Genomic DNA, 25224 nt, shown 5'->3' with positions numbered 1-25224 from the left:
ACGTGACCTCCTCGGACTTGTAATTGTCCGGTGAGCCGAACACTACATCTAGTGTGATTTTTCCTGTGCAGCGTACTTCTCGACTAGGGATTATCCCTCTGAAGGTTGTGCTGCTTCGCTCGATGCGGCTCCAGTCAATATCCATTTTTTGAAGGGTTTCCTCGTAGATGAGGTTTAATCCGCTGCCACCATCCATGAGTACCTTGGTAAGGCGAAAGCCGTCCACTATCGAACTAAGGACCAATGCGGCTGGTGCTCTAGCTGTTCGGAATTTAGGTTCATCGCTGGCGTTGAAGGTGATAGCCGTGTCACTCCATGGATTTGCTATTGCTACTTGGTAGACTTCGGCGAGGCCGTGGATTGTTCGTTTTCGCATGTTATTTGATGCGAAAGTCTCGAAGACTGTTAATACCGTACCGGTACTGCTGGGCTGTTTGCCCGGGGCTAAAAAGCCTTCGCCACTTTTGGCCACCTGCCGTAGTATCCAACATGCTCGAAGGCTGTGTGTTGGAGTGGCGCCCTCCGTACTGTGGATTTTGCAGGGTCCGTTGAGCCAGCCCTCCAGTACGGTTCCATGCCCTTTAGGGGGTCTTTGCTTTTTGGTTTTTAACCCAGGTGCTTGAGTATGGCGCACCCTTTTACTTCGGACTAGGGTTGTGGTCAAGGCCGGTGAGGGAGTCCCGGACTAGGGGGTGTCCGGATAGCCGAACTACCATCATCGGCCGGACTCCAAGACTATGAAGATACAAGATTGAAGACTTCGTCCCGTGTCCGGATGGGACTTTCCTTGGCGTGGAAGGCAAGCTTGGCGATACAGATATGTAGATCTCCTACCATTGTAACCGACTCTGTGTAACCCTAGCCCTCTCCGGTGTCTATATAAACCGGATGGCTTTAGTCCGTAGGACGAACAACAATCATACCATAGGCTAGCTTCTAGGGTTTAGCCTCCTTGATCTCGTGGTAGATCTACTCTTGTAACCCACATCATCAATATTAATCAAGCAGGACGTAGGGTTTTACCTCCATCAAGAGGGCCCGAACTTGGGTAAAAACATCGTGTCCCTCGTCTCCTGTTACCATCCGCCTAGACGCACAGTTCGGGACCCCCTACCCGAGATCCGCCGGTTTTGACACCGACATTGGTCCTTTCATTGAGAGTTCCTCTGTGTCGTCACCGATAGGCTCGATGGCTTCTTCGATCATCAATGACGATGCAGTCTAGGGTGAGACCTTCCTCCCCGGACAGATCTTCATATTTGGCGGCTTCGCACTGCGGGCCAATTCGCTTGGCTAGCTGGAGCAGATCGAAGGCTACGCCCCTGGCCGTCAGGTCAGATTTGGAAGTTTGAACTTCACGGCTGACATCCGCGGGGACTTGATCCTCGACGGATTCGAGCCACAGCCGAGCGTGCCGTACTGTCACGATGGGCATGATTTAGCTCTGCAGCCGGACAGTACCCCGGAGGCCGCACTCGAACCCGCTCCGATCTTCGACTCGGAGCCGACTGCGCAGACCAAGGATGGATGGCTAGACACCACCTCGGGGGCTGCAACCTCTACGGTGATAGAGCCGAACACCAATCTTGTCCCCCATAAAGCTCGTGACTCCGAGGTGCCGGACTCCTTGCCGGACTCCGGACCTCCCGCGCCCCCTCCAGTCGAATCCGATTGGGCGCCGATCATGGAGTTCACCGCGGCGGACATCTTTCAACACTCACCTTTTGGCGACATCTTGAGTTTGCTAAAGTACCTCTCGTTATCAGGAGAGGCCTGGCCGGACTGCGGCCAGGACGGTTGGGATGCGGATGACGAAGAAATTCAGAGCCCACCCACCACCCACTTGGTACCCACTGTCGACGATCTAAGCGACATGCTAGATTACGACTCTGAGGACATCGACGGTATGGACGACGATGCCGGAGACGACCAAGAACCAGCGCCCACCGGGCACTTGAAAGCCACCTCTTCATACGACATATACATGGTGGATATCCCAATGGATGGGAATGGCGAAGGAATAGTGGAGGATGACCCCTCCAAGAAACAGCCCAAGCGCCGGCGTCAGCGGCGCCGCTCTAAATCCCGCCATAGCAAGAATGAGGATTCCGGCACCGGAGACAATAATACACCGGATAGCGCCGAAGACAACCCACTCCAGGAAGATCCAGCACAGGAGGAGGGGGACGCCAACCCTCATGAGAGAGCGGCCGAAGAAGAGGTAGAGGACTATATGCCTCCCTCCGGAGACGAGGCAAGCCTCGACGACGACGAATTCGTCGTGACTGAGGATCCCGTCGAACAGGAGCGTTTCAAACGCAGGCTTATGGCCACGGCAAACAGCCTCAAGAAAAAGCAGCAGCAGCTTAGAGCTGATCAAGATCTGCTAGCCGACAGATGGACCGAAGTCCTCGCGGCCGAAGAGCATGAAATCGAATGCCCCTCCAAAAGCTACCCCAAACGTAAGCTGCTCCCCCGATTAGAGGTGGAGGCATATGATCCCGCTTCACCAGGAGACAATACGGCTGATCGACCACCCCGTGGTCGCGACAGAGAGGCCTCAAGGCCCTTCACTAGACTCGTACCCTGGCATCGCTCGAAAAGCACAAGGCCACAGGGGAACACTCCGGACCTGCGAGACATATTGGAGGATAAGGCAAGACAATCAAGATCGATCTATGGATCACGTGGGCGCCCCACGATACGTGACGATCACCGTCACCCCGGACACAGTAAGTCCGGCCGGGCCGAACACAACAGACAACGCTCTTTTGAGCTCCGTCGCGATATCGCCCAGTACAGAGGCGCCGCACACCCACTGTGCTTCACAAATGAGGTAATGGATCATCAAATCCCAGAAGGGTTTAAACCCGTCAATATTGAATCTTATGATGGCAGAAGAGACCCTGCGGTCTGGATCGAGCACTATCTCTGTCGGTGAACTAGAGTAGGGGTACCCTAGTATCCCGAACTTGTGCACGGGCAGTTGCAGCACCCCGCGGCAAGGCTTGCCGGGCGACCGCCAAGATCCTCCGTGGCTCCTTTCGAGCCATGCAAGAGCAAAGTATTCAAGCCAAGGAGACAAGGCCCCGGCAAGAAGAGCTTGCCGGGAAGGCCAACCAAGGCATCTCAAGGAACTTGCCGCGACACGCCACGCGTCCCGGCAAGACCTGGCGAGCGACGAGCTTCCGAACGCGACAAGAAAGCGACCGCGGCAAGGCGCTTGCCGCGGCAAGTAACCAGCCTGTACCCACGCTCCAGCACATCCACCAACGTGTCGCCCTGGGGCCTTCCCAGGCGCGCGTGGCGAGAGGCTGTGCAGCCAGCGGTGTGCGGTGGCATGCGACGCTGACAAGATCACCATCGTGGCGCACGGTGGCGTCCCTAACGGTCCTTTTCTGCACTGTTTGGGCGACATAGACGGGCATTTAATGCTTTTGTCCCCTGCCGTCAGGGTTAGGTAGGATGCACTGTACATAGCAGTTGTACCAACCACGACACTTTTTACATTTTTACCCTTCTCTGCGTTGCCACCTGTCGGTGACCCCTTTGAGCATATAAAAGGAGGCCCATGCGCAACGTAGGGGAGGTTCGGCTCATTTCGAAGCCAGAAAAACACTTAGCTCTCTCGAGCAAGAACACAATACAATCAAACTAGCAGCAGTAGGAGTATTATCTCTCCGGAGAGCTCCGAAGCTGGGTAAACTGCTCGTGTGCTTTGCCTCGATCTGCTCTTCGTGCGATCTCCGCCCCCCGCCGAACCGAAAGGGGCTCGGTCCGCCGGTCCCATAGGTGCTCGTGGATTAGTTTCCCCGACATCTTTGGCGCGCCAGGTAGGGGGTGTCGAGATTGTGTGAACCTGATCCGGCGTTCACACGAGCCAGATCTTCATTTTTCTTCATCAACATGCCATCGAAGAAGAAAACTTTGGCGGCAGCTGCTTTGTCCACGTCACTTCCACCACCACCGGAGCAAGCGGGTGGTGGGGTGGACGCCGGCGGAAGAATGGACATCGACGAGGAAGCTCATGACGCTGCCAGGTCCAAGGACAAGGCTGCGCAGACCTCGGCGTCCGTACATATCCCGCGCCCATCTCAGGAGGCGCAAGACCGACAACGTCATGGTATTTGCAGTACCATACGTTCGTTGGAACAAGATCGAGCTGGTGGATCTCGTGGTGCTCAAGACCAGCATGCACGCCAACGTGCTGGCACGAGCGAGACACGGTCGCCCGGACGGGATACTGCTCCTTCTAACATAGTTAGAAGTCCGAGCATATCCCGCTCCTCGCACCGTTCGCCACTGCCACCCACCACTCCAGCAGAAGCTTTGGCGCGAGCCCAACTGCTCCTGGATTACCCTCCTGCGGAAGACAAGATCGACCAATGGAGGGCCACCATTCAGAGTCTCATTGGCTTCACCAACGGTGACACTCCGCGGCAGCCAAGTACATCGTGGCCACGGCAAGACTGCCAGGCACGAGCCGGTGGCGACGAGACCGGAGGGGGTGCGACCACCAAGCACTCTCCACCCCGGAGGCCAAGATCACCGACTCGCCGGATCCACCTCGACAGCGACTCCACCGCGTCGTCAGATCCACGAGCTCGTCGCGATCAGCGGCAAGTTCTTCACGAATGACAGCAAGAAGACGCTCGTACTCGCATCGAGCGCCGAAGAGAAGCGCGACGTCAATCCGACAAGCGCACTGGGCCCTCTGTTGACATGCATGCACCAGGGGAACCAGGCGACTTGCCGTACGTGGTAGGTTGCCCTGCGTTCATTCGTGAGCTGCGGCAAGTCCAGTGGCCCAGCACGAAGAACTTCAAGCCAGATGTACCAGAGAAGTACGACGGCAAGTCGCATCCGTCAGAGTTCCTCAACATCTACACCATCGTGGTGCAAGCTGCTGGGGGGCGGGACGACAAGATCCTTGCCAACTACTTCCCGCTGGTGCTCAAGCCCAATGTCAGATCCTGGCTCATGCACTTGCCGGACAACTCCATATCCTCCTGGGCTGATCTGTGCCATCAGTTTGTCGGCGCCTTCACAGGCGGCCACAAGCCTCATTGCCAAGAGAGCGATCTTCATCTGCTCGCCCAGAAGGAAGGAGAACCCCTGCGCAAGTACATTCAGAGATTCAGCCGCGTACAGCATAACATCCCAGATGTCCACCCTGCTGCGGTGATCAGCGCGTTCCATCAGAACGTGCGAAACCGCAGGATGCGGGAGGAGATGGCGATGTGCAAAATCAGAGACGTCAGTGAGGTATATGCCCTGGCCGACAAGTGTGCGCGTGCTGAGGAAGGGAGGAAACTCCCCGGAGAGGATACAGGCGCAGGAGGATCTGACAGTGAGGATGCTGCCCCGGCAAAGAAAAACCGGCGGCGGAACAACAGGAAGAAGAAAGGCAAAGATGTGCTAGTCGTTGAGCAGTCCGGCAAGCAAGCCAAGGCTGGAAGCTCCGGCAAGCAGGTTGCCGTAGGCACCAACCACCAGGCTGTGGCGGTCGCCGACAAGCAGGACGGCACCAACAGGCAGTACTGCAAGATCCACCGCACCAAGGGCCATGACCTCCAGAGTTGCAAGAAGGTCGAGCAGCTTGTCGAGCAGCAGAAGGCTGAATACGAGCGGCGCGACAAGGAGAAAGCCCAGGAAGGTGCTGGCGGAGCTGGCAAGAAACGCCCCGGCCGGGGAGGATGCCGCAGCAAGGCCAAGCAGCGGCAAGGAGACAGATCTCCCCGCATCCGCGACAGGGATGAAGATGACGAAGATGACGAAGATATGGATGATGACGAGACCGACGAGCAGGAGTTCCAGAAAGCCACAGAGGTCCTGTGCGTTGACGGCGGTGCTTCTCTGCATACTTCACACCGCCAACTCAAGCAGTGGGTGCAGGAAGTCAATGCGGCAGAACCACCCATCGAGTCATGCAAGCCTCTGAAATGGTCTAGCACGCCTATCATCTTTGATATTGAGGACCACCCTGATCGCATAACTGCGGTCGGGTGCTTGCCGATGTTGGTTTCGCCAACTATCCGCAACCTCAAGGTCACAAAGATGCTAGTTGACGGCGGGGCCGGCTTGAACCTTATCTCCTCCGCGGTACTCCAGAAACTCCAGATCCCTGATAGCGAGCTCGAAGAGACCGGCACATTCCAAGGAATCAATCCGGGAAGGAGCAAGCCGAAGGGAAAGATCACGTTGCCGGTAACATTTGGCAGCGAGTTGAACTTCAGAACTGAGAGGGTCACTTTTGACGTTGCTGACTTCCCATTGCCCTATAATGGGATACTTGGCCGTCCAGCACTCGCCAAATTCATGGCAGCCTCTCACTATGCATATAATGTACTGAAGATGCCAGGCCCAATAAGTGTCATCTCTGTCCCTGGCGACAAGAAGGATGCTCTTATCTGCGCCGACAAGATCTACCGGGAAGCAGCAGCCGCGACAGATCGCGGATCACTTGCCGCTAAAGCTCCCGGGGGGAAGAAGAAGACCAAGTCCGGCAAGAGCTCTGATGCCCACTCCAGCAAGCGCACCTCTTCGGAGTGCTACGCTACCGTCGAGGACGCACCATCGAGCTCCACCGGCAAGTGTAAGAAGACAATGGCAGCTCCACCAGAGACCAAGAAGGTGTCCGCCAAGGAGGACGGCACTAGTGGTACCTTCACCATCAGTGCCACTCTCGACCCCAAATAGGAAAGCGCGCTCGTTGCCTTCCTGCGGGAGAATGTCGACGTGTTTGCATGGCAACCGTCTGACATCCGCGGTGTTCCCAGGAAGGTAATTGAGCACCATCTTGCCGTCTGTCCTCATGCGCGGCCCGTCAAGCAGAAAGTCAGGAAACAGGCAGTGGAGCGCCAAGAATTCATCGCAGAAGAAATCAAGAAGTTGGAAGCAGCAGGCCTTGTCAGAGGAGTGCTCCATCCTACGTGGTTGGCCAATCCTGTAGTCGTGCGCAAGGCAAATGGGAAATGGAGGCTTTGTATCGACTTTACCGATGTTAATAAATCTTGTCCCAAAGACTCATTTCCCTTGCCGCGCATTGACCAGATTGTTGACTCCACGGCCGGATGTGACTTGCTTTCATTTCTTGACGCATACTCAGGATATCATCAGATCTTCATGGCAGAGGAGGATGAGGAGAAGACCGCATTCATCACTCCATGTGGCACATACTGTTTTGTACGGATGCCTTTCGGTTTGAAGAATGCTGCTTCAACGTTTGCAAGGGTTGTCCATCACGCTTTTGAGCCACAAATGCACAGAAATGTGGAGGCCTACATGGATGACATAGTGGTCAAGAGCAAGGACGGGGCAACTCTGATCCAAGATTTAGACGAAACCTTTACAAATCTGCGCAAGATCAACCTCAAGCTTAACCCCGAGAAGTGCGTGTTTGGAGTCCCTTCCGGCAAGCTTCTCGGGTTCTTCGTGTCTCAGCGGGGAATTGAAGCCAACCCCGACAAGATCAGGGCCATTGAGCAGATTGAAGCACCAAAGCGCGTCAAGGATGTACGAAGACTTGCCGGTTGCGTAGCTTCTCTCAGCAGGTTTATCTCTAGATCTGCTGAGCGCGCCCTGCCATTTTTCAAAATACTGAAAAAGGCAGGTCCAATGAAATGGACTCCGGAAGCGGAGGCTGCGCTGCAGGACTTGAAGAGATACCTGTCCTCCACTCCGACACTTGTCGCACCTAAGCCACAAGAGAAGTTGCTGCTATGTATAGCGGCAACCAATCAAGTGGTTAGTGCTGCGTTAGTGGCGAAGAGGGAGACGGATGACGAGCCGGCAACCACGGCAAGTGCATCCAGCGACAAGCAAGGAACTTCACCGACAAGCTCTGGTCCCGACAAGGATGGATCTGCGCAGGCGTGTGAGGAGATACAGAGGAGAATGGTGCAGCGCCCAGTTTACTTTGTCAGTTCCCTTCTGCAGGGGGCTCGGTCAAGATACTCTGGTGTGCAGAAATTGCTTTTCGGCCTTCTCATGGCCTCGAGAAAGTTGCGCCATTACTTCCAAGCACATGAGATCATAGTTGTCACTCGCTTTCCGTTGAAGAGGATACTACAGAATCCAGAAGCAACAGGAAGGATTGTCGAGTGGGCACTGGAACTGTCAAGCTTTGGCCTCAAGTTCGAGAGCACTTCAACTATCCAAAGCAGAGCATTGGCAGAGTTCATAGCAAAGTGGACACCAACACCAGATGAAGAAATTCCAGAGACGAGCATCCCCGTCAAGGAAGCAAGCAAAGAGTGGCTGATGTACTTTGATGGTGCCTTCTCGCTGCAAGGCGCCAGTGCCGGCGTGCTACTTGTTGCACCCACCGGCGAGCACCTCAAGTACGTAGTCCAGATGCACTTTCCCAAGGAGCAAGCAACGAACAATACTGCAGAGTATGAAGGTTTGCTTGCCGGTCTCAGGATCGCAGCAGACCTTGGGATCAAGAAGCTCATTGTCAGGGGTGACTCACAGCTTGTCGTCCGCCAAGTGAACAAGAATTATCAGAGTCCTTTGATGGAAGCTTACGTCGATGAAGTGAGAAAGCTAGAGGAGCACTTTGACGGCCTGCAAATGGAACATGTTCCAAGGGCTCAGAACGACATTGCTGACGGCCTGTCAAAGTGCGCCGCACTTAAGTTACCTGTGGAACCAGGGATCTTTGTGCTCAAGCTGACTCAACCGTCCGTAACACCATCAACTGGACAGAGCAAGAAGAGGAAGTTGATCTCTGGTGACTATTTTCCGGCAGAGCTCCCCGAAGCCGCCGCCAAGAAGGTCCCCAAGATCCACGCCAAGGATGCTGAGGAGCAGTCTGCTCCGGCGAGCCCTAGGGTTTGTTCCGTTGAAGCAGACGCTCCCGACAAGTTTTGCTCCGGCAAGCTTGCCGGGGAACATCAAGCTCTGGCTGAGCTGCAGGTTCTAGGCGTAGAAGCGGATGTTCCCGCAGCAGCAGATGTGCCTTTAGTCCTTGTTGTCGAGCCGCAAGCTCCAGCATGGGCACAGCAGATTGTCCATTTCCTTCAGACAGGAGAACTTCCCGAAGAACAAGAAGAAGCGGAAAGAGTAGCCCGGCGGTCGAGTATGTACCAGTTTGTCGACAACACACTGTACAGAAGAAGACTCAACGGTGTGAAATTGAAGTGTATTCATCGGGAAGACGGACAAAAGCTGTTGGCAGAGATACATGGAGGCATATGTGGTCACCACATTGGCGCAAGAGCACTTGCCGGCAAAGCTTTCCGGCAAGGTTTCTTTTGGCCAACAGCCCTCCAGGATGCAACTGCACAAGTAACCAAGTGTGAAGCGTGCCAGTTCCATTCCAAGCAGACACACCAGCCAGCTCAAGCTCTCCAGACAATCCCTTTATCCTGGCCATTTTCGGTCCGGGGGCTCCTGTCGGTGAACTAGAGTAGGGGTACCCTAGTATCCCGAACTTGTGCACGGGCAGTTGCAGCACCCCGCGGCAAGGCTTGCCGGGCGACCGCCAAGATCCTCCGTGGCTCCTTTCGAGCCATTCAAGAGCAAAGTATTCAAGGCAAGGAGACAAGGCCCCGGCAAGAAGATCTTGCCGGGAAGGCCAACCAAGGCATCTCAAGGAACTTGCCGTGACACGCCACGCGTCCCGGCAAGACCTGGCGAGCGACGAGCTTCCGGACGCGACAAGACAGCGACCGCGGCAAGGTGCTTGCCGCGGCAAGTAACCACCCTGTACCCACGCTCCAGCACATCCACCAACGTGTCGCCCTGGGGCCTTCCCGGGCGCGCGTGGCGAGAGGCTGTGCAGCCAGCGGTGTGCGGTGGCATGCGACACTGACAAGATCACCATCGTGGCGCACGGTGGCGTCCCTAACGGTCCTTTTCTGCACTGTTTGGGCGACACAGACGGGCATTTAATGCTTTTGTCCCCTGCCGTCAGGGTTAGGTAGGATGCACTGTACATAGCAGTTGTACCAACCACGACACTTTTTACATTTTTACCCTTCTCTGCGTTGCCACCTGTCGGTGACCCCTTTGAGCATATAAAAGGAGGCCCATGCGCAACGTAGGGGAGGTTCGGCTCATTTCGAAGCCAGAAAAACACTTAGCTCTCTCGAGCAAGAACACAATACAATCAAACTAGCAGCAGTAGGAGTATTATCTCTCCGAAGAGCTCCGAAGCTGGGTAAACTGCTCGTGTGCTTCGCCTCGATCTGCTCTTCGTGCGATCTCCGCCCCCCGCCGAACCGAAAGGGGCTCGGTCCGCCGGTCCCATAGGTGCTTGTGGATCAGTTTCCCCGACAATCTCCTCCACATCCACATGGCCCGCGGAGACGATCTTCACGCCATCAAATATCTCCCACTCAAACTTAAAGGACCAGCCCGGCACTGGCTTAACAGCTTGCCAGCAGAGTCAATCGGGAGTTGGGAGGACCTGGAAGCCGCATTCCTCGATAACTTCCAAGGCACGTACGTGCGACCACAAGATGCAGATGACCTAAGCCACATAATTCAGCAGCCAGACGAATCGGCCAGACAATTCTGGACACGGTTCTTAACCAAGAAAAACCAAATCGTTGACTGTCCGGATGCCGAGGCCCTCGCGGCCTTCAAGCATAACATCCGCGACGAGTGGCTTGCCCGGCACCTGGGACAGGAAAAGTCGAAATCCATGGCAGCCCTTACATCACTCATGACCCGCTTCTGTGCGGGTGAGGACAGCTGGCTAGCACGCAGAAACAACCTCAATAAAAATGCTGGCAATCCGAATATCAAGGATCGTAGTGGTAGGTCGCGTCGCAACAAAAACAAACGCCGCATTAACGGCGATAACAGTGAGGATACAACAGTCAATGTCGGTTTCAGAGGCTCTAAACCCGGTCAACGGAAAAACCCATTCAAAAGAACAACTCAGGGTCCGTCCAATTTGGACCGAATTCTCGACCGCTTGTGCCAGATACATGGCACCCCTGAAAAGCCAGCTCACCACACCAATAGGGACTGTTGGGTGTTCAAGCAGGCAGGCAAGTTAATTGCCGAAAACAGCGACAAGGGGCTACATAGCGACGACGAGGAAGAGACCCGACCGCCGAACAATAGAGGACAGAAGGGTTTCCCCCCACAGGTGCGGACGGTGAACATGATATATGCCACGCACATACCCAAAAGGGAGCGGAAGCGTGCACTCAGGGATGTATACGCGATGGAGCCAGTTGCCCCGAAGTTCAATCCATGGTCCTCTTGCCCGATCACCTTTGACCGATGGGACCACCCCACCAGCATTCGCCATGGTGGGTTCGCCGCATTGGTTCTAGACCCAATCGTCGATGGATTTCATCTCACCAGAGTCCTGATGGACGGCGGCAGCAGCCTAAACCTGCTTTATCAGGACACAGTGCGCAAAATGGGCATAGACCCCTCAAGGATTAAACCTACCAAGACGACCTTTAAAGGCGTCATACCAGGTGTAGAAGCCAATTGTACAGGCTCAGTTACACTGGAAGTGGTCTTCGGATCCCCGGATAACTTCTGAAGCGAGGAGTTAATCTTTGACATAGTCCCGTTCCACAACGGCTATCATGCCTTGCTCGGACGTACCGCGTTCGCAAAGTTCAACGCGGTGCCGCACTACGCATACCTCAAGCTCAAGATGCCAGGCCCTAGAGGAGTCATCACGGCCAACGGAAACACTGAACGCTCCCTTCGAACGGAGGAACATACAGCGGCTCTCGCGGCAGAAGTACAAAGCAACCTTTTAAGGCAATTCTCGAGTCCGGCTGCCAAACGGCCGGACACAGCTAAGCGTGCCCGGAGTAACCTACAACACGACCACCTGGCATGTTCCGAGCACGCGTAGCAGTGCGGCCCCAACCCCAGCCCCTGTAAAACATTAAGACAGACCCTTCGCGTACTCCATTACGCTCTGAAGATACCATGGGCATGGGGCAAGGGGCTCGACCACGATAGGCCCAGACTGCGGCTCAACCGCACCAGGGGCTCTTAAGTGTGTCGTTTCTTTTTCTTTTCCTTTTATTTTTTACCTACAGGACTCCGTTCGTCAAAGGCTCCGTCCGGCAGCAGACATGCCGAACCCACGATGCAACAGCCAGGGAAGGAGAAAGGCTACAACGAAAATCCAGGTGGTCTCCATCATGAGTATTAAATTTGTTTTATGCATTATTCCGTAGCCTACCCCTGGAAGGGGACATGTTAAACAGTCCCATCCCTTGCTTACCGCACCACTTGTATCGTCCTGCACTTACATCAGTTTTTATTGAATAAAGCAATGCAGCACATTTTTGCTTCTAATTGCATTTCTTTCTTACACATATGTTCATCTATGACATGTTGCATCCGTACGTTTTGGTATGGCTAAATACACCAGGGGCTTATGTTTCCCGCGTTATGGTGTGATAAGTCCGAACACTTTCACAAGTGCGGCACCCCGAACTTATAGCATTATATGCATCGGCTCCGAATCATGTTCTTGGGTCAATAGTTGGGTTTGCCCGGCTCCCATGTTTTGGTACCTTACGTTCCGTTTTATCGGCTAAGGTAGCACTGGGAGAACCACTGCGATTGCGCCCCAGTTGATCTGGGTTAACGCCTCAGTGGAGAAAGCTAAAACTGACCGTCATGATGAGGCGAGAGCTGGTCGCTGTTCGAGAGGTTCTTTGCGAGTCCCTAAAGACTTATGCCGCTTCGAGCAAGGAACCGGATTCTGTCCGGCCAAGGCGTGGATAGCGCCCCAAATTCGGCCTTCCGAAAACTAGGGGCTTCGCGGAAATTTAAAATTATAGAATTCTATGGCTAAGTGAGAGTGTTCAAGCATTATAAGTCCGGTTGCCTTGTTCGTTGTGTTGAGCGCCTCCCTCGATGGACCCAAAAATGGGAACAAGAGCGCTCGAGTTTATCCCGAACACCCCAGCACTCGTGGCATGGGGGCTGAAGCCGACGACTTGCCATCTCTCAGATTTGATAAACAGCCGCACAGAAGGTAATATTTTAAATTAACAAGCGTTGCTTAGCGCATATGAACCAAGTTTTCAGCGCACAGGATAACAAAATGCGAGTCTACTCAAATATTACATCTTTGGAGCACTCACCCGCAATAGTGCGGACGCCCTTCAACACACTCTTATAATACATCTCGGGTGTACGATACTCCTTGCCCTCTGGTGGTGTGTCCGTCACAAGCTTCTGGGTATCCATCTTGCCCCAGTGCACCTTTGCATGGGCAAGGGCCCGACGGGCACCTTCAATACAGGCGGAGTGCTTGATGACTTCAACCCACGGGCATGCATCCACCAGCTGCCGCACCAGGCCGAAGTAGCTCCCAGGCATGGCCTCCTTAGGCCACAGCCGAACTATGAGGCCCTTCATGGCCTGTTCGGCCGCCTTGTGGAGCTCGACCAGCTGCTTCAGATGGTCGCTAAGGGGCACCGGATGTTCGGCCTCAGCATACTGAGACCAGAAGACCTTCTCCGTCGAGCTCCCCTCCTCGGCCCGGTAGAATGCGGCAGCATCGGACATGCTGCGAGGAAGATCTGCGAACGCTCCTGGAGAGCTCCGAGTTCGGGTAAGCGACAGGTAATTAACACTCACATGCTTACTTTGCATGAAAAATGCCTTACCCGCTGCTATTTTCTTTACCTCCTCGATCCCTTGGAGGGCCTTGTAGGCTTCGGCCTTAGCGGCTTTGGCACTCTCAAGAGCCGTTGCAAGCTCAGACTCTCGAGTCTTCGAGTCACGCTCCAGGCTCTCATGTTTCCTCACGAGATCCTGGAGCTCTTGCTGTACCTCCGCCACCCGCGCCTCCTGTTTCTCTCGCTCGGTGCGCTCCGCAGCCGCATTGCGTTCGGCCGTGGCCACCGCCTCCTTCAGGGTCGCCACCTCGTTAGTGGCCCCCTGCAATACCCCAGTTATCCTTGTCATTTTTCTTGCAACCAAAATCCTTTTCTGTAAGGTACAATTTTCATAAGGTATTACTCACCTTCTTTTTCCTCGAGCTGCTTCTTGGCATGGCCGAGCTCGTTCTCGGACCGCTCGAGGTTTTCCTTCAAAGTTTTGACCTCCGCAGTCAGTGCGGCAGACATCAGCAGCACAGCCTGCAATCCCATATTGACATATTTTCATGACTCCTGCGATTATCTTTCTAAAGATCCTCAGTCCGGCTTTTCTTTCCGAACACCGAACCGAGCATCAGGGGCTACTGTCTATGCGGTACCATTTTACATATATTGAAATTCTTACCTCAAAGCCTGTTAGAAGGCTGCTGCAGGCTTCGGTCAGCCTGCTCTTGGCGAGCTGAACCTTCTGAATCACCGCACTCATAACAACGAGGTGTTCCTCTTCGATGGAGGCGCCGTTGAGCGCCTCTAGCAAATTATCCGGCACCTCCGGTTGGACGGAGGCAGCCGGCGTCGCGGTCTTGCCCTTCTTCCGAAGGGGTCGCCCGCCGGACTCCGGAGCCACTATGGGTTCCGGGGCTGAGTCCGGTGCAAAGTCCGGGAGGTTGTCCCGCGACACCTCCGGGGCCCTCTCCTCCTGGTGGGTCCCTTCCTGGGATCCCACCTCGGCATCATCCGCATCACGGGGGGTGGCGGCAGTCGGAAGAGAATCCATATCCGACGCCCCTAAGGACCCGCTCGACGAAGTGGGGAGATCATCCTTAGGCGGACTGCAGGGTTTTATGCGGCATTAGAAAGACATAATGTGGCGGAAAACGAAAACCTTGAAGTTATTCGGGAGTCCGGATACTTACGATCTCGCCAGAGGCTTGGCCCTTGGAGCCCAGTCCTCGTCGTCGTCACTAGCGTTGGCAGAACAGTCCGAGGGAAGAGTTTTTCCCCTCTTGGACCCTTCAGCCTTCCTTGTTGGGGAGGCCTTCCTTTTCTCCCCTCCCCCCGCTGGGGGAGAGGCTTTCTTCTTCTCCTCCTTGCCTTGGTGGGAGGAGTCGGCCTCGGATTCATCGTCCGATAGCACCTGAAAACAGGAACTCTTTTGAGTCCCCGTGGCCTTCTTCTTGGCCTTCTTCTCCGGCACCACGTGGGGTGCCGGAGCCAGCAGCCCCGTTAGGCGGGCGTCAGCTGGGTCCTCTGGCAATGGGGCAGGACAGATAGCCTGTGCGGCCTTCTTCAGCCAGTCCTATCAAAGGAAAGGGAGTTTAGATCCCGCATAGAGTCAAACTATGAATAACAAGCGTTCCGTAAAGGACAATATCACTTACCTCGTCAGCTGGACGCTGTGAGCTGAATCCGTGATCTTCGGTAGCGGATGCGGGAGCCTCAGCGCCCTTGAACAGCACCTTCTAGACCTCTTCGTACGTAGTGTCAAAGAGCCCATTCAAAGTCTGGTGTTGCACCGGATCGAACTCCCACATATTGAAGCCCCGTCGTTGGCACGGGAGAACCTGGCGGATGAGCATGACCTGGACTATGTTGACAAGCTTGAGCTTCTTGTCCACCAGCTTTTGGACGCAGGCTTGGAGTCCGGTCAGCTCCTCCGAATCGCCCCAAATCCGGCCGCTCTCTTTCCAGGAGGTGAGCCGTGTGGGGATGCCGGATCTGAATTTGGGGGCCACTGCCCATTCGGGATCACGCGGCTCGGTGATGTAGAACCACCCCGATTGCCACCCCTTGATGGTTTCCACAAAGGTGCCCTCCAGCCACGTAACGTGGGACATCCTGCCCACCATGGCGCCTCTGCACTCCGCTTGGCTGCCCTTCAACCTTCGGCTTGACACTGAAGGTCTTGAGCCACAAGCCGAAGTGGGGCTGGATGCAGAGGAAGGCCTCGCACACGACGATAAACGCTGAGATGTTGAGGATAAAATTCGGGGCCAGATCATGGAAATCTAGGCCGTAGTAGAACATGAGCCCCCGGACAAAGGGATGAAGTGGGAAGCCCAGTCCGCGGAGGAAATGGGGAAGGAATACTACCCTCTCATGGGGCCTAGGGGTGGGGATGAGCTCTCCCTCGTCGGGGAGCCGATGCGCGATGTCGCTGGACAAGTATCCGGCGCTGCGCAGCTTCTGGATATGCCCCTCCGTGACGGAGGAGGCCATCCATTTGCCTCCCGCTCCGGACATATTTGGAGAAGGTTGAGGTGAGATGTGCGGGCTTGGGCGCTAGAGCTCGAGTTCGCAGAGATGGATAAGCCAAGGAGGAAGAAGGCGCAGGTAAAAAGTTTGGATCTTTATCCCCTTATATGGGCGGACAGAAACACGCGTCCCCATCGGCCTGGTAAAACTCGCTTATCTCCCAAGCGTCACAATCAATGGCGCGGTTGGGTTACCCACGTCCGTATTGATGGGAATCCCGGAATAAGGGGAACACGATCTCTGCTTCGACAGGACGTGCCAAGGAAACTGCTTCGCTAAACGCGCTAAAGTGGTACAATAAAAACGTTTCAAATAAAGGCTTGGTTGTGGTGTGACGTCACGCCACGGAATACGTTAGCAGATTGAACTTGTGTGAATATTATTCTCTCTATGGTGGTATGTGGAAATTATTTTTGCAGAGCCGGACACTATCCTGGTGGTCACGATCTTCTATAAATTATTCGGAGGAGGAACCCGCCTTGCAATGCCGAAGACAATATGCACGCCGGACTCGTCGTCATTGAAGCCTAGTTCAGGGGCTACTGAGGGAGTCCCGGACTAGGGGGTGTCCGGATAGCCGAACTACCATCATCGGCCGGACTCCAAGACAATGAAGATACAAGATTGAAGAGTTCGTCCCGTGTCCGGATGGGACTCTCCTTGGCGTGGAAGGCAAGCTTGGCGATACGGATATGTAGATCTCCTACCATTGTAACCGACTCTGTGTAACCCTAGCCCTCTCCGATGTCTATATAAACCGGATGGATTTAGTCCGTAGGACGAACAACAATCATACCATAGGCTAGCTTCTAGGGTTTAGCCTCCTTGATCTCGTGGTAGATCTACTCTTGTAACCCACATCATCAATATTAATCAAGTAGGACGTAGGGTTTTACCTCCATCAAGAGGGCCCGAACCTGGGTAAAAACATCGTGTCCCTCGTCTCCTGTTACCATCTGCCTAGACGCACAGTTCGGGACCCCCTACCCGAGATCCGCCGGTTTTGACACCGACAGCCGGACTGTCCCAAAACCTAGTTTCGGTGTTCCTGGAACTCTCTACCGCACAGTATTTTTGTACGATAGTCGCTAGGTCGATGAAGCGTGTAACTTCACGACGACTTATGGCGTTCATGATTCCCTTGTCCGTGCAATTGTTGCAGAAAATTGAAATCGCGCTTTTTTCGCAGCAGTCCTTTATCCTGTTCATAACCAGGAGGAATCTGGCCCAGTAATGATGTATTGTTTCATCGGGCTCTTGCCGTATTCTAGATAGATCGCTTATGTTTGGGTGGGCGGGTGGAATCAAGTTCAGAACCCCGCCCGATCTGAGGCTCAAAGGCCAGGAAGTTTCCGGATTTGGAAGCTTGACTTGCTGGATGCTTTCCAACGAATCTAGTCCGATGCCTGACTCTAAGTTCAGTATTTGATTAGCGTCCGTCCCTTGGCAGGAATCCGGTTTGGAGGGATCGGGAATCCGGACATAGTTGGTTTTCAACGTAGAAGAAGGGTTGCCGCATTGTTCCTCTACCACGACAACGTGGTGGGTGGCCTGAGGAGAGTTAATCTCTCTCATATCGGGTTTAAGCCCAATCTGATCATAGTCTGTAGCGACTCCCAGGGCGGCGATGCGATCCAAGAGCTCGTTTACAGAGGAGAGCTCAATCGGATTTAACTGCTCGGCGAATTCCGGGCTGACGTGAAGATCACTTTTGATGACCTGAGAGGTCATCGTCGGGGCGGTGGCCGAACAGGCGGTCATAAGAAAACCACCTAGCCGGACAGTTTGGCCGGCGGCCAAAGCTCTCTTGACGACGGTGCCGTCTTTAAAGACGGGAGAAGGCATCCTTCCTGATCGCGACGGCACAGAGGAACTCTCAATGAAAGCACCAATGTCGGTGTCAAAACCGGCGGATCTCGGGTAGGGGGTCCCGAACTGTGCGTCTAGGCGGATGGTAACAGGAGACGAGGGACACGATGTTTTTACCCAGGTTCGGGCCCTCTTGATGGAGGTAAAACCCTACGTCCTGCTTGATTAATATTGATGATGTGGGTTACAAGAGTAGATCTACCACGAGATCAAGGAGGCTAAACCCTAGAAGCTAGCCTATGGTATGATTGTTGTTCGTCCTATGGACTAAGGCCATCCGGTTTATATAGACACCGGAGAGGGCTAGGGTTACACAGAGTTGGTTACAAAGGTAGGAGATCTACATATCCGTATCGCCAAGCTTGCCTTCCACGCCAAGGAAAGTCCCATTCGGACACGGGACGAAGTCTTCAATCTTGTATCTTCATAGTCTTGGAGTCCGGCCGATCATGATAGTTCGGCTATCCGGACACCCCCTAGTCCGGGACTCCCTCAGCAACACTAGTGGTTGCCCTGGCAGTTTCATCAGCGACTGGAATTTCATCAGCAGTCCTAGTACTTGCAGTTTCATCAGCAGCCTGATTTTCATCAGCGGTGCTGGCATTTCCTTCAGTTGTCTAGGCAGATGCTTCAGCCGGAGGAATCTCAATGTGCGATGAATCAGCAACATTGGAGGTGAATTTCTTTGTCAGTTTAACAAACCTGACTTTGGCTCCCAGCCACTCTGCTTTGTAAGCTTCAAATTCATCACTAAGCTTTTTGATCTCAGCTTGCAGAGTGAGGAGTTGTTCAGGTGAAAGTTTGAGAACATTGTCCTTCAGATAGCGCTGTTTTTTATACTACGTTTTCTTAGCAACTCTGGCTTGATCATATTTCCACTTTTCTTCAGTTATGAACACCGTCAACATGTGAATTTGTCCAGGAGTGAGGCCCAACTCTGGCATAGGAGTATTTGGATCTTTATACTAGAGGTCAATGAAATCAAGGATCTTCTTTGGATCCAATAGAAGGGGCACACCACTTTCTTTGGCTCTAGCGGCCCTTTGCTGTTTGTTTCTGATGATTTCAGCCAATTCTTCATCATCAGCCTCGTCATCATCAGAAGGCACTTGAAAAACAATTTGTTTCTTGTGAGGACTTGGTCTAGTTCCTCGTCCTGCAGTGGCCTTGGTCTTCAGAAAAGTTGGGCTCTTTGAAGACGGATGAGGAACTGAAAAACTTGCAAAAGCTCCTGAGACAATAGAGAAGCTAGTTGTCCTTTGGTACGTGGCGAGATGCACAGGTGCTGAGGACTTTGTCGGAGGAGCTGAGGATTTTGCTGAGTGAGGAACTGGGGCAGCCTGAGGAATTTGCCTTGATGGCACAGAGGAGCTTTGCCGTGAGGGCATTGCTGAGGAACTTGGCCATGAGGGCATTGCTGAGGAAATTGGTTTTCGAGCAGGCTTCTTGGGCATAGCCTTCTTGCTCGTGGTGGCCTCAGCAGCAACATCAGCAGAATCTTCATTGAATTTCTTCACTGCTTCGCTGGCCTGCTTCCTGGCCCATTCATTAGCATAATCCTCACCATGTTTAAGGCTTGTTGGATCATCTCTTTGGCCAGGTGCCAGTGGAGGTCTTGAGCATGGAGGGTTGAGAGAGAATTTCTTCATATATTTCGGAGTAACATATATGTACTCTCTCCACTCCCATGCCCACCTTCGTTCAATCCTCTGTATGCGCACTTTGCGCTCGTTCTTGGTTTCTTTTCCATGAGTTGCCTCATCAGGCGTGCAGTACCCTGCATAAATGTCATCAGGGATCTCAAAGGCAGTGTTGACTTCAAGCTTCTTTCCTCCTTTTTGAGGCCTTTTACCATCTGCCATTTTCTCTAGCTGAGGAATTTGAACAATAGAATTCTCTAAGGAAGTATGCAGCTTTTCTTCGAGGAACGCTGCAAATGAGTTAAGTTGATGAGAACCTAGTGATTCAGCAGCAGACATGTGTACCTGTGAACAGAGTATAGGTGCGAAGAATTTGGAGAGGTCATATGCATTCTCAGAAGTTTTTGTAAATTGGAACAAGTTTGAGGAAATTGACTAGTTGAGTCTTGAAGAATTTCACTAAGCATTCTTTGACTTAGGTTCCAGAGTTGTGCGGATTGTGAAATTCACACAATTGAGGAATCTTGAAGAAAAACGTCACTTAGAGAAACAGATCAAGAGCAGAAGTTGTGCGAGGTGTTTAGAGTGTTGAAGTTGAAGAATAAACACCTTTTGAAGATTTGATGAAAATCATCAGTAGCAATAAGGGCAGTAAAAGTAACTTTTAATTACCCTTGACGAAGAACACGACAAACAGGAGGTGTAGATTTAGAAGTTCATCAGCTGAGATCTTCCACGCCCTAACTTGGCGGCGGAAGACAACTACAGCAGCGGCGGAGTGAAGAAATCTGCGTCTGGCGCTAGTACGACGGCGACGAGGTCGAGGCAATGAAGCTCTTCCTCACCGGCGATGATGGAAGTAGCGGCGGCGCTAGGTTTTAAGAGCTTGAGCGAGGGAGTGAGGTCGAGTGGAGTAAAAACAAAGTGAGGAGGGGATGGGGTATTTATAGCCACTGTGAAAAACTGTTCACCCGAATAATTAGGATGAACGTGCCCCTGACCCTTCTCATTCGCGCGACATGTGTCACCCACGTACTATGAGGTGGAGATCGTGGGTGAATAGATAAGATTTATCTTGGAATGTGTAACGGTTTGAGCGACAACAACCAAAAATTCAGATACGAATATTGTAAAGTTTCGTTTGCAATTTCTTCAGCCGACAAGGAAACAATGAAGATTTTGAACGAGTTTCAAATAGAACGCGCATGAAGAATTTGTGAATAGACCGGGTTGAGTTTATCATAGAGGGGGAAAGGATCCGATCACATTCACTTAGCAGAAAAGTCAACTTGAAGAAATAGCAATAAGTGAATATTGTAGAGGACATAAAAACTCAAGTATATATATATATATATAGTCAGTGAAGAACAACAACGGAAAGAGTGAAGACAATGCAAATTTGAAGAATTTGAAAAAATTGGGGAATTTCAAAAATGAAGAAAAACTCAAAATGAAGTTTTTCAACTTTGGTTGGTGGCGTAAACCACCGTATAAGAAAGTTGATTTCAGACACCGCGTACAATTGTCATAGGGTTCTGAGAATCAATTTCTTCATTGATTTCTTCACACTTAGAGGGCTAGTCTTCATTGATTGAAGAAAAACGTTACTTCGTGTGTTGCACATCTAAGTCATGAAGTCAGCATAAGTGTTAGGATGTGTGTCCTTTTCAAAGAACATTCGAAGATTCTAGGATATTTAGCTCACACCGCAACTTGCTAAATCTCTTCTCATCCAAGGGCTTTGTGAAGATATCGGCCAGCTGGTCTTCAGTACTTGCGTGGTCGATGGAGATGTCGCCCTTCAACACATGGTCACGAAGAAAATGATGAAGAATCTGGATGTGCTTTGTTTTTGAGTGCTGAACTGGGTTGTGAGCAATCTTGATAGCACTCTCATTGTCGCAGTAGAGCGGCACATTCTTCACATTGATGCCATAGTCATTGAGAGTTTGCTTCATCCATAGCAATTGATCATAGCAGGATCCAACAGCAATGTATTCAACTTCAGAAGTAGAGAGTGATACGCAGTTCTGTTTCTTCGAGGACCAACATACCAAAGATCATCCAAGGAAATGACATGTACCTGATGTTGACTTGCGGTCCACATGATCACCAGCATAGTCAGAGTCTGAATATCCAATGAGATCAAATGAAGAGCCCTTGGGATACCATAATCCAAGTGTTGGTGTGTGAGCTAGATATCAAAGAATATGCTCCACAGCCTTATGGTGCGATTCCTTCGGTGTAGCTTGAAATCGGGCACACATGTAAACACTAAGCATTATATCCAGCCTAGATGCACATAGATATAATAAAGATCCAATCATGGAGCGGTATACCTTTTGATCGAAGTCTTTACCATTTTCATCAGTGCATAGATGGCCATTTGTGGGCATAGGGATTTTGACGCCTTTGCAGTCTTGCATGCCGAATTTTCTCAACACATCCTTGAGGTATTTCTCCCGAGATATGAATATGCCATTGTATTGTTGACGGATCTGAAGACCTAAAAAGAATTTCAATTCTCCCATCATAGACATTTGATATTCTTCACTCGTCATGTAGGCAAATACATCACTGTAACGTTGGTTAGTACAGCCAAAAATAATGTCATCAACATATATTTGGCACACGAATAATTCATCATCATATGCTTTGGTGAAAAGAGTTGGGTCAAGTGAACCGGGTTTGAAGCCTTTCTTCATGAGGAATTCCTTTAGTGTGTCATACCACGCACGAGGTGCTTGCTTGAGGCCATAGAGGGCCTTGTTGAGTTTGTAGACGTGATCTGTGTGTAGCCTTGAGCTACAAGATGAGCCTTATTCCTCACCACGAGGCCATCTTCATCTTGTTTGTTGTGATATATCCATTTGGTACCGATGATATTGTGCTTGTGTGGGTCTGGTCGCTTGACTAGGTCCCACACATTGTTGAGCTTGAATTGATGCAATTCATCTTGCATGGCTTGAATCCACTCGGATTCCATGAATGCTTCATCAACTTTGGTGGGCTCTGTGATAGAGACAAAAGCAAAGTGCCCACAAAATTTAGATAAATGTGAAGCTTTTGAGCGAGTGAGAGGACCTAGTGCATTGATGTCATCGATGATCTTCTCGATCTGCACTTTGTTTGCAACACGAGGATGTGTGGGTTGAAGATTTTGCTTTGGCCGAGCAATTTCTTCAGGACCAGTTTCTTCAGTAGCACCAGTATGATTTTCTTCACGGTCCGGAATGACTTCTTCAGCAGATTCTTCGGTAGGGATGATATCCTCAGTGGCTTTGAACTTGATAGATTCCTCATGTGACATTTCATCTAGCACAGGCAGTAGGTGCTCTCTTTGCAAGCCATTAGTTTCATCGAACCGCACGTCTACAGTTTCAACAACCTTGTGATGATTTAGGTTGAAGACTCTATAGGTGTGCGAGTCCATCCTGTAACCAAGCATAAAACCCTCGTATGCTTTTGGTGCAAACTTAGAGTGATGGTGAGGATCTCTAATCCAGCATTTAGCACCGAAGACTTTGAAATAACTTACATTGGGTTTCTTGTCAGTGAGGAGTTCGTATGAGGTCTTTTTGAAGAATTTGTGAAGATATACCCTATTGATGATGTGGCACGCAATATTGATTGCTTCAGGCCAAAGGCGATGAGGCGTCTTGTATTCATCAAGCATAGTGTGAGCCATCTCAACAAGGGTTCGGTTCTTGTGCTCCACGACGCCATTCTGCCGAGGAGTATAAGGAGCAGATAACTTATGAGTAATACCAAGTATATCAAGATATTCACCGAGTCCAGTGTTCTTGAACTCAGTTCCATTATCACTCCTGATATGCTTGATCTTCAAACCGGAGTTAGTGGAAGCCCTTGAAGAAAATCGTCTGAAGACTTCCAACACTTCATTTTTGTAAGTGATGATATGCACGCATGTGTAACGAGAATAGTCATCAACTATGACAAAGCAATATAATGATGCAGAACTAGAGAACGTGGCATAATGAGTAGGGCCAAACAGATCCAAATGAAGTAATTCAAAGGGATGAGAAGTGGTCATGATGGTCTTCGAGGGATGCTTGGCTCTGGTGATCTTTCCAGCCTCACAAGCCCCACAAAGATGATCTTTGAGGAATTTGACACCCTCGATGCCAATGACATGCTTCTTCTTTGCGAGTGTATGCAAGTTCCTCATCCCAGCATGACCAAGTCGTCGATGCCATAGCCAGCATTCTGAAGCTTTTGCAAGTAGACATGCGACAGGCTGTGGTCCTCGACCCAATAACTTGCTTTTGCCTTTGTCAGCGTAGGTGATATGCTTCAGATGGGATGGTGACAAATCAGTGTCCATTGGTGTCTACTACACAACCTTCTTCTTGTAGACGTTGTTAGGCCTGCAAGTGCACATGTTTGTAGGACAGTAGCAAATTTCCCTCAAGTGGATGACCTAAGGTTTATCAATCCGTAGGAGACGTAGGATGAAGATGGTCTCTCTCAAACAACCCTGCAACCAAATAACAAAGAGTCTCTTGTGTCCCCAACACACCCAATACAATGGTAAATTGTATAGGTGCACTAGTTCGGCGAAGAGATGGTGATACAAGTGCAATATGGATGGTAGATAAAGGTATTTGTAATCTGAAATTATAAAAACACCAAGGTAACTAATGATAAAAGTGAGCGTAAACGGTATTGCAATGGTAGGAAACAAGGCCTAGGGTTCATACTTTCACTAGTGCAAGTTCTCTCAACAATAATAACATAGATAGATCATATAACAATCCCTCGACATGCAACAAAGAGTCACTCCAAAGACACTAATAGCAGAGAACAAACGAAGAGATTATGGTAGGGTACAAAACCACCTCAAAGTTATTCTTTCGGATCAATCTATTCAAGAGTTCGTACTGGAATAACACCTTAAGACACAAATCAACCAAAACCCTAATGTCACCTAGATACTCCATTGTCACCTCAAGTATCCGTGGGCATGATTATACGATATGAATCAAACAATCTCAGATTCATCTATTCAACCAACACAAAGTACTTCAAAAAGTGCCCCAAAGTTTCTACTAGAGAGTCAAGAACGTGTGCCAACCCCTATGCATTGGTTCATGGGTGGAACCCGCAAGTTGGTCACCAAAGCATACATCAAGTGGCACATGATATCCCATTGTCACCACATATAAGCACGACAAGACATACATCAAGTGTTCTCATAAAAGACTCAATCCGATAAGATAACTTCAAAGGGAAAACTCAATTCATCACAAGAGAGTAGAGGGGGAGAAACATCATAAGATCCAACTACAATAGCAAAGCTCGGGATACATCAAGATCGTGCCATAGAAGGAACACGAGAGAGAACACGAGAGAGAGATCAAATACATAGCTACTGGTACATACCCTCAGCCCCGAGGGTGAACTACTCCCTCCTGGTCATGGAGAACGCCGGGATGATGAAGATGGCCACCGGTGAAGGATCCTCCCTCTGGCAGGGTGCCGGGAAGGGCTCCCGGGAGGTTTTGGTGGCTACAGAGGCTTGCGGCGGCGGAACTCCCGATCTATCTTGATATTCGATGTTTTTAGCGTACGTAGGCTTATATAGGCGAAAGAAGTCAGTCGGGAGGTGCTCA

Source organism: Triticum dicoccoides, chromosome 3B, assembly GCF_002162155.2.
Source record: "Triticum dicoccoides isolate Atlit2015 ecotype Zavitan chromosome 3B, WEW_v2.0, whole genome shotgun sequence".
Classification (NCBI taxonomy): Eukaryota; Viridiplantae; Streptophyta; class Magnoliopsida; order Poales; family Poaceae; genus Triticum; species Triticum dicoccoides.
The sequence above is the reverse complement of the archived record's forward strand: the minus strand, read 5'-3'. Positions refer to the sequence as shown.